This window comes from Orcinus orca, chromosome 9 (genome assembly GCF_937001465.1).
Source record: "Orcinus orca chromosome 9, mOrcOrc1.1, whole genome shotgun sequence".
NCBI lineage: Eukaryota > Metazoa > Chordata > Mammalia > Artiodactyla > Delphinidae > Orcinus > Orcinus orca.
The window spans coordinates 79,034,135-79,041,465 of record NC_064567.1 but is presented as its reverse complement, the minus strand read 5'-3'; the positions used below and the strand labels follow the sequence as shown (position 1 = coordinate 79,041,465).

Sequence of the window (7,331 nt, the reverse complement as noted above, 5' to 3'; positions counted from 1 at the left end):
TTTTATAACTTGTATCATTACAAGTTATGTAGTTATGTAGTATAGTTTTTTTGGGTTTTTTTAACCGTGCTGTCTTGACCCAGTTTTGAAGCCCTGATTTGAGGTCGATCAATTTTTTTTCTTGAGCAGCTAATCAAGTTCGTATCCAACTGACCACTTCCTTTACTGGGCTCTCACACTCCAAGCCACAGTGCATCAGCCCTAATCACTCCAAGGCTAGGTAAGAGACTGGAGACAGACTCTAGGCCTAGGATCCCACAAAATCATTCAGGTTAGCTGATCTTCAGGGAACCTGAGAAATCTTGCTAACCCCACCCTGCTAGCCATACCTAAGCTGCCTCTTACAGCTCCAGTTTGCTGTAACTCTTCCCCTGGGTACAACCCCCTGTTGGCCTTACCTGGAAGCCTTCTCTAGTTTGGAGCTGTAAGTAACCAAAAATTCTGCCTTCCATCTTTCCAAGTGTTAGTGCGTTGTGATATCCTGCCACCAGAAGAATCTTTAAGTCTTATAAAGCACATGACGACCCTTACATAAAAGCTATGTGCATCACATAAAAACAATTCAATTAACATTTACATTCAGGACTCTAGATAAGAAGTGCTCCTTAGCATTTGGGAACAAAAAAATTCATAATCAAAAACCTTGAAATAACTGCCCTGAAGTGCACAAAGAAAATGTTGCCAACTATCATTTTTTGCTAGCTTTCAAACCCCTGAAAAGAAGAAGTTATGCCTTATTCCCCACTTATATGCCTCACATATACCTAGGTGCATAATAGGAACATAAAGACAATTACCAACAGATTGAGCTCAGGACAAATCATAAACCTTCTTTCTTAGATTGGCCTTTCCAAGGAAATAATTCTTAGTCTTATATTTTTTCTGTGTGAACAATATAGTAGGATCTAATTATATTAATTTAACGTGGTCTTAATAGACTAAATAACATAGATAAAATAGATCAAATAACAGAGAATATACCTACAATCAAATTCAGACATAAATAGTATGTTATTTTAAACTAAGCTGGCTGCAACGAGTGTTCTTTTTTTGCAGTTTCCAGCATCTGCTGAATTTACTGTATAGGTTGTACTGTCCTTACATTTTGGCAGAAACATAAGAGAAAACATATTTTCCTCACTGCCCCTCACACCCTTTGATTGGAAGGTTCCACTACTTTATTTGTACATTTTCCAATATACTTCTTATAGCATCCATATGCTAGCTTTTTATGCCTATTAATGCTTTCTTTACTCTGGGCACCCTTCCAAACACACTACTTTGAAATATGGAACTCCTTATTTAGTTATATAGCCAATATCTAAAAGCCTCAACTAAGAAAAGATTTCCACCAGAATTTCTGAAGGTACTGCTAAGATCAATCAAGGCAGCCACTCAATGAGTGTGGAAAAGAATCTTACAACAGCTCAGGAAACCACCTCATAAAGCCTCTACCGAGGAGAACACAACAGAAGACAGAGACTACAAACCACCAGAAGGGAAAACTGTAGCCAAACTCCACAGCAACAGATGGAGAAGAAATGCTATTGATTTAATGCACGGGACAGCTCTACACCCCACTGTAGCCCTCTGAAACACAGGGTTGGAAGAGAAATGTAGACTTCCTTCTCTAAGATATGGAAGATAACCCATGGATTATTCAGACACTTTTGCTCAAGAAAGGCTCATGGCTAAGAAGAACTTGTATATAAGCTTTCGGAAAAAGTATAGACATGAAGCAAAAATACACTTTGGATGGGGATTAAGTGATGCTGCTTCTTTTCCAGATGTCTGCCTATTTTCCCTGCCAGAAATTTTAAAGATTTGTATAAAAGTTTCCTTAAAATGCTTACCAATGCTGTGTGAAAGAAAGAGCAAGGCACATAATGACTTCATCTCAGAGTGAATCGTAATGAACAAGATACTGCATCATTAGGAAATATGAGTCTAGAGAAAGCAGAGACCAGGGCTCTCTGGACAATGGCAAAGCCTCTGCTAACGTGAGTGGAGGCTTTTGATCCAATTGTAAGTTTTCTCCTTTGTAATGATGACGTTCCATCTCCAGCATTCAGGAGGTAAACATTTTAAAGTAACTGGTTATGTCACTTGAAAATCAAATCCCAGAGATGCTGGCTGGAAGCCAAAGAGTTACTCCCAGATGCACAAGAAAGTGGTTGCAGCATATAATTAGGTTAATGCTGGACTACACTCTGCTTTTAATGAGTTGGCAACTCCAGTGACTGCTGTGCTTTAAGTAGGTTGGTGCCTGGGAGGAAAATATACCTTATGGGACTTAGCAGGAGACAAGCCCCAGAAAGCAATTGAAGGGCTGGGATTTCACAAACCTTTCAAATAATGGAATCATAGAACAGAAAGGTCATCTGTTTGGGTTCCTGACACTACACGGGTTTTAAGTTTGAAAGATAAAATCCAGTCTACATTTTCATTTAGGTCTCCAAAAAAGGAGGCTCCGTCTTCTTCTCTGGCAAATGTTTTAAGGTATATCAAAAAGTTCTTCCATATGACTCCTCAAAATCTCTTTGTTGTAGTTAAGCCCCAGTAAATTTCTTTCTCATAACATCCTTTCATATACACACGTATGATTCCTACACATTAACTCAAAATATCCATATGTCTCTTTCATGTAGAGTCACTTTCTATGTCTGAAACTGTTAATTATTTTTCAGTGGTTCAAAATCGATCATAATTCCCTAAATTCCAAATTCTGACAACATGGAAAGTATTACCATGGTTCTTGGATTTCCTGTTAAAGTTCTGGTCACTTGCAATAAACAACAAATTCTGGTTTATCTGACACTTCTGTTAATTGAAAGATACCATGAGGGGCATGAAATACACATATTACTCAATGCTAAATGATTAAGTTACTTAAAATCAAATTTGGCTGAAAGTGAGAATAAAAAAATTAACTTACAGAAGGAGTTTCTGCTATATAAGAAGAAATGCTGATTTTTTTAATGTAAAGGAATACAACATTATTATTTAATTTTATTATTAAACCTATAGAAACATAGTTTCTAAAGTTCTCCATTATACTTCAAGAACATAAATTTTTCAAAAATTTAAACTTCTATCATTGCCTGAGTCATATGCTAATACTAAAATATTAAACAGGCAATCACTTTCAAACAGTACATTTAATAATATCGCTAAGATTTTTTTGCACTGTAGAATGTAATTCAGGGAAATGTTTTTCAGTAGCATGTTTTCCAGAAGGAATTTTAAACCAAGGAGTCATACTTGAGAAAAATCTCAAGAATATACTGACTTGAAATGTTGAAAATGGTTGGACAAGCTATAGTAATCATTTGACCAGTTTTTGTCTAATATATTAGCCTTCACAGACAGAAAAGTAAAAGGAATCTTCCTCTTAAATTTTTCTTATAATTTTATCATTCTCAAATTTTGATGAGGAAGAACAAAGTAAGCTATGGGTGCATACTTTTGCACTTTTTTTGTTTCTTCAAATGTTACAGTCTTTAACATGTTGAGATCCAAGTTGATTTATCAAAGATTTTATGGATATGAGTTTGGATTTTTTCTTCCTACTGAATTTTTATGTCTATGTTGGCATTGTGCTTTCAATTTATCATCATGGGAAGAATAACCAAATAGGTTTAGGGTTTTTTTTCTTGAAATGATAATGGCCTAAATTAAATGAAGTAACTAAAAATTAAATACTATTATTAAAAAATTAAATACTGTTTGTTTGATGTTATAAATGTTAAAATACAAACAATTCTATAATGATTAAAACAACTGTATAATTTCTATAGTTTTTTTTTATATTATTTGTATGTCATAAAAATCTATTACCTTAAAAGTATATATTTTTCCTCAAATGACCTAGTTAACGCATTCAGTCTTTAAGTATTTCTGTGACTTCTTATCTATTTGAAACTTTTTATTACTTTTGTTTATGTATGTGAATATCTTTCACAATCATCAATTGTTGTAGACTTCTACTTAAACAAAGATAATGTGCACTTCTGTATGTGTGTGTGTTCAGAAAAATATTGATATCTTGAAATGAGATATTCTTAAAGAAATTCTAGCCACATTTTAATAGACCAACCAGGGGCCACATACTTGGTCTGTAGTGCAAAGAGTGAAAAAACAGACTTCACTTATTTTCTAGAGTAGTCCAAGCATGCCAACTATAGTGACCTTGTCTGCCTGGTTTGGTTTGGTTTTCTTTTTACCTTCCTTCCTCCCTCCCTCTCTCCCTCCTTTCCTTCCCTCCTCCCTTCCTTCCTTCCTGTGGCCCTTGTCCCAGGAGACAGGGAGGACGAGTTACAGCCCCTCAAACACTGCTCAGATTTGAGCCAGTTTACAGACCCAGAACCTCTTGAACGAAGGGGAGGTCAGGTCCCCTTGAGGAAGAATCTGGCTACACTGCCAAAATTTATACTGTTAGTCTTTCACCCAGCTTTCCAAAAAGGGAACTGCAGAATTTTCCACCTTGACTGGCACTGGGGAAAAAGAAATAAGCAGATTTGGGGGGGATTTCTGGACATTGGCTCTGAATTGACACTAATCCTAGGAGACCCCAAAAGTTACTATGTCTCACCAATAGAAGTAGGGACTTACGGAGGTTAGGCGATCAATGGAGATTTAACTTGGGTCTGTCTCAAGGTGCTTCAGTGGGTCTGCAAACCCACTGTCTACTCATTTCTCCAGTTCTGGAATAGACATACTCAGAAACTAGCAGAATCCCCATGTTGGTTCCCTAATCTGTAGAGTAAGGGCTATTAGGATAGGAAAGGCCAGGTGGAAGCCACTAGAATTGCCCTACCTAGGAAAATAGTAAGCCAAAAGCAGTACCACGTTCATGGAGGGATTGCAGAGATTAGTGCCATCACCAGGGACTTGATGGAAGCAGGGGAGGTGATTCCTACCACATTCCCATTCAACTCACCTATCTGGCTTTTGCAGAAAATGTATCTTGTTAGAATGACAGTGGATTATCATACGTTTAATCAGGTGTTGACACCAGTTGCAAATCTATCAGATTTTATTTCATTGCTTGAGCAAATTAACACATCCCCCGGTATGTGGTATGCAGCTGTTGACTGAGCAAATGCTTTTTTCTCTATGTCTACTGGTATAGACCACCCTTGCTTTCAGCTGACAAGGCCAGCAAAATACCCTCACTGTCCTACCTCAGGAGTGTATCAACTCTCCAGCCCGATGTTATAATTTAGTCCACATTAGGGATCTTGATTGCCTTTCCCTTCCACAAGAAATCACATTAATTACATTGATGATATTATACTGATCGGACTTTGTGAGCAAGAAATAGCAACTACTCTAGACTTATTGGTAAGACATTTGTGTGTCAGAGGGTGGGAAATAAATTAAACAAAAAATTAGTGGCCTCTACTTCAGTGAAATTTCCAGGGGTCCAGCGGTATGAGGCATGTCAAGATATCCCTTCTGAGTTAAAGGATAAATTGCTGCATCTGGCTCCTCCTGCAACCAAAAGGAGGCACAATGCCTAGTGGGCCTCTGCACTTGGAGGCAACATATTCCTCGTTTACATGTGCGACTCTGACCCATTTACTGAGTAACACAAAAGCTGCTAGTTTTGAGTAGAGCCCAATATGAGAGAAGCTCTGTAACAAGTCCAGGCTGTTGTGCAAGCTGTTCTGTCATTTGGGCCAGATCCAGTGGCTCCTGAAGTGTCAGAGGCAGGCATGCTGTTTGGAACCTTTAACAGGGCCCTATCGGTGAACCACAGCAAAGACCCTGAAGATTTTGGAGCAATGCCCTGCCCTTCTTGTGGATAACTATTCTTCTTTTGGAAACTACTTTTGGCTTGCTATTAGGCCTTAGAAGAGATCAAGCTACCATGTGACCTGAGCTTCCCATGATGAACTGGCCATGTCTGACTCCCCAAGATATAAAGGTGGGTGTGCACAGCAGTGGCACTCCATCATCAAATGGAAGTGTTATATGTAAGATTGGGTTGTAAGAACACAACTTAGTTACATAAGAAAGTGGCCCAGATGCCCATGGTTCCCGCTCCTGCTATATCACTTTTTCTCTCCCAGTCTGCATCTATGTCATCATGGGGAGTCCCCTATGATCACTAGACTGAGGAAGAGAAACCTCAGTCTTGGTTTACATCTTGTTCTGGGAGATAATGTAGACATCACCCAAAAGTGTAAATCTGTAGCACTACAGTTCTTTCTGGGACATCCCTGAAGGGCAATGATAAATGGAAATCCATGCAGTGAGCAGAACTTTTTTTTGTTTTTGCAGTATGCGGGCCTCTCACTGTCGTGGCCTCTCCCGTTGCGGAGCACAGGCTCCGGACGCGCAGGCTCAGCGGCCATGGCTCACGGGCCCAGCTGCATCGGCAGGCGGACTCTCAACCACTGCGCCACCAGGGAAGCCCCGTGAGCAGAACTTTAAGCACTGCACTTGCTTGCTTAGTTTGTTTGGAAGGAGAAATGGCCAGATGTGTGAGTGTATACCAACTCATGGCTGTGGCCAGGGAATGGGCTGAATGGGGAGGGACTTGAGAGTAGTACAACTGGAAAATTAGTGATAAGGAAGTCTGAGGAAAAGGTCTATGGACAGACCTTTCTGAATGGACAGAAAATATAAAGATATTTGAGTCCCACGTAAGGAGGATTTTAATAATGAAGTGGATCTGATGACCCAATTTATGGATATTAATCACCTTCCTTCCTGAGCCACTCCTGTCATTCCCCGATGGGCTCACGAACAAAGTAGTGAGGGTGGCAAGGAGAGAGGTTATACATGGGCTCAACAGCATGGACTTCTACTCACCAAGGCCAATCTGGCTACTGCCACTGCAAAGTGCCCCGTCTGCCAAAAACAGAGATCAACACTGGCCCCAATATGGCACTGTTCCTCAGGGTCATTGGACTGCTACCTTGTGATAGATTGATAACACTGGACTGCTAATCATCATGGAAAGGATAGCATTTTGTTCTCACTGGAAGCCACACTTCTGTGGATACGAATTTGCCTTCTTTGCATGAAATGCTTCTTCCAAAACTACCATCCATGGATTTATGAAATGTCTTATCCACCGTATAGTGTTCCACATGGCATTGCTCCTGATCAAGGAACTCACGTCACTGCAAATTAAGCACAACAGTAGAGCCTATGTTTGTGGAATCCATTGGGCTTACCACGTTCCCCATCATCCTGAAGCAGCTGACTTAACGGAACAGTGGAATAGCCTTTTGAAGATTCAATTACGGTGCCAGATAGGTGGCAGTATCTTTCAGGACTGGTCTGGATGTACCACAGTTGATTTATCCATCACCTACTGA

General features: G+C 39.5%; 1 pseudogene; it reads left to right on the top strand.

Moving 5' to 3' along the window:
- Positions 1-2,047: 2,047 nt before the first annotated feature.
- Positions 2,048-7,331, top strand: LOC125965364 (uncharacterized; annotated as a pseudogene).